This window comes from Octopus bimaculoides, chromosome 1 (genome assembly GCF_001194135.2).
Source record: "Octopus bimaculoides isolate UCB-OBI-ISO-001 chromosome 1, ASM119413v2, whole genome shotgun sequence".
In the NCBI taxonomy this organism is placed as follows: Eukaryota; Metazoa; Mollusca; class Cephalopoda; order Octopoda; family Octopodidae; genus Octopus; species Octopus bimaculoides.
Genome location: NC_068981.1, coordinates 84,793,668 through 84,796,749, shown reverse-complemented (window position 1 = coordinate 84,796,749; position 3,082 = coordinate 84,793,668). Strand labels below are relative to the sequence as shown.

General features: G+C 37.6%; 1 non-coding gene across 1 annotated transcript; it reads left to right on the top strand.

Annotated features, from left to right (window-relative positions):
• Positions 1-314: 314 nt before the first annotated feature.
• Trnap-cgg (transfer RNA proline (anticodon CGG)) lies at positions 315-386 on the top strand. Its single transcript has one exon. It is a non-coding gene; the product is annotated as a tRNA-Pro (tRNA).
• Positions 387-3,082: the final 2,696 nt, after the last annotated feature.

Below are 3,082 nucleotides of genomic sequence, written 5' to 3'. Positions count from 1 at the left end.
AATATTATAAATACGTCGAGTCTTCCATACGTATATATTAGTAATCAAAATTTCAATTGTAATTGTAGACATCTAAACAGCTGAAACACTGCTTCCTGTTTACCAGCTTCTCTGCACTTAATGGCGGCTACAGCTGTAAAGATGCTATGTTTATACCAAGAAAATCGGGAGATTATCGGCTTAAACGCAATAATTTTTATGAAATACATTTATTTTAATGCCCTTTAATACAAATTTACCACTTTAAATATCATAAGATAAATAATAATAGCAAGTGTGTTTAATTACTTTATTTATCGCCAACTTTCGTGTCTGGCTCGTTGGTCTAGGGGTATGATTCTCGCTTCGGGTGCGAGAGGTCCCGGGTTCAATTCCCGGACGAGCCCAAATGTTTTACTTCGTTATGAAATGTTTTTTTACTACTTTCAGTTTATATTTATAGCCGTACATGTTATTTAAGCGTAGCGAGATGTGTAATTTTATACTTCTGTTGGTATAGACTTAACGCACTGCCTCGTAACGTCACTATTCAGATTTTTTGGTCCATTCCATTTCATTCCTTCTTGTAACTCGTATCACATGGCCATGGGCAATTCGTTTACTCCTCTAAATCATACCAAAACATGATATATATATATATATATTTGAATTTATTATATATATGTACATAGACAGTCTATACACGTGTGTGCAATAGGCGCTGGCATAGCCGTTAAGTTCGTTTCTCAACCACTGGTTTCTAGGCTTGACCGCACCGTGTCGGAGACTGTCGCATGTGTGTGTGTGTTTACACGTTTCTGCTGACGCACCCATACTCTGTGTCCTGCAGATTATAAGTGAAATTTCATTGAGACTCCGTAAGTCTGCGAAACATTGATATATAAACATGCTTATTCGTCGAGGCTGGTAGTTGAGTCAGTCGAATTACTAAAATGCTCGTGATCGGAAATTTTGTTTCAGTCATTGGACTGCGGCCATGCGGGGCACCTCCAAGTATTGGGGTCGAACAAACTGACCCAAATAAATACTTAATTTGGCGGAATTTTGCTTTAAGAACATTATGTAACCCATCATAACGTTTTTAATGTTTGCCATTTTCAGAAAATTTTGGCGTATTTGCTTTCTGCACACGGTAATTCACTCTATCATGCAAAAAAAAATGTTCCGTAATTTAAGGGCGATTAAACTGTTATTTTTAGCACATTTCACTACCACCTCATACCTCCCTCGTCTGTTTGTCACTTTGATGTATTGATTTTTTTCAGTATCTTTCGCCTCATAAACACATTTAATGGTCTATTGCTGGGATTTAAGCCAAATCTTCGGACTCTTTACTCTTAACTCTTTTACTTGTTTCAGTCATACTGGAGCATCGCCTTTTTTTTTTTTAGTCAAGCTAAGCGACCCCAGGACTTATTCTTTGGAAGCCTAATACTTATTCTATCGGTTTCTTTTGCCGAACCGCTAAGTTACGGGGACGTAAACACACCAGCATTGGTTGTCAAGCGATGTTGGGCACACACACACACACACACACACACACACATATATATATATATATATATATATACATATATATATACATATATACGACAGACTTCTTTCAGTTTCCATCTACCAAATCCACTCACAAGGCTTTGGTTGGCCCGAGGCTATAGTAGAAGACACTTGCCCAAGGTGCCACGCAGTGGGACTGAACCCGGAACCATGTGGTTGGTAAGCATGCTACTTACCACACCGCCACTCCTACGCCTATACGGACTGTCCATATTTTAGATTAAATTTTTTTAAAAATCGAAAAATTGGAAAACAAATTTTTTTTTATAGTAGTTTGAATTCCCGTGTGTAGAATACAAATTCACAAAAATTTGCTGAAAATTCCCGAAAATGAAAAAGTTATGCCATACTTAAAACAGAATTCTGTCCTTAATTCATATGATTATGCAAAAACCAAAAAGAAAAAAAGTTGGTAGGGGATTTTTAATCCTGGAACTTTTGCCAAAAAAGTTTGGTAACAAAGAAGCCAGCATTGGCCACCAAGCAGTTGTAAGGGAACAATTCAAAAGCAAAGATACACACGCCTACACATCCTCACACACGTACATATATATTTGAGAGGATTCTTTTAGTTTCTGTTCACCAATCCACTAACAAGGCTTTGGTAGACCTAAGAAAATAGTAGGAGAAACTTGCTTAAGATGCCATGCAGTGGGACTGATCACTAGACCACATGACTGCGAAGCTTCTTAACCCTTTTGATACCAACCCGGTTGAAACCACCTCTGGCTCTGTAGTACAAATTCTTGTTTTCAAAAGTTCTGAATTAAAATCTTCCACCAAACCTTAGTCAAAATTTATGTTCCTAACACTTGCTTAATAATAACTAAATTATTTTACTAAAATCTTTGTTATATTTAAAATTAATTGAAAGAAACACAGAATATCTCAACAGAAATATGGTAACAAAAGGGCTAACCACCTAGCCAGGCCTTACTGAGACTCATTTTATTTCTACTGTATTAAAGTAACTGACTGCTAATTATTTCATCAAATAAAAATGAAAATTAAGACTGATCTCATTGGGATCTGAACTTAGAATGTTAAGAGATGCTGATGGTCTATTGATTCTACCTTTGTTCAAATTTCTTCTCACTGCATAATGATTTCTAACATAATCTCCATAAAGGAGCTGGAAATAGCTGTCAAATCTCTGACCATCTCGGAAGATAGGTAGTAGTAGTAGTAGTAGTAGTAGCAGTAGTAGTAGTAGTAGTAGTAGTAACTGGATTGTAGGACTATAGGAATTTAGTAGTGAAAAGTAGATGGTAGAGTTGATGCATAGTAAGGTTGAAGGCAGGGAATTGGAGGAGTAGGGTGGAAAACAAGTAGGTAATCAGATAAATAAAATACTGGACTCCACCTCCTCCCCTTTCTTCTCCTCCTTTCTTCCTTCTCCTCCTTTCTTCCCCCTCCTCCCCCTTTCCTCCTCCTCCTTTCTTCCTCCTCCTCCTTTCTTCTTCCACCTCTCTTCTTCCTTTCTTCCTCCTCCTCCTCCTCTCCTCCTCCTCCTCTCCTCCTCCTC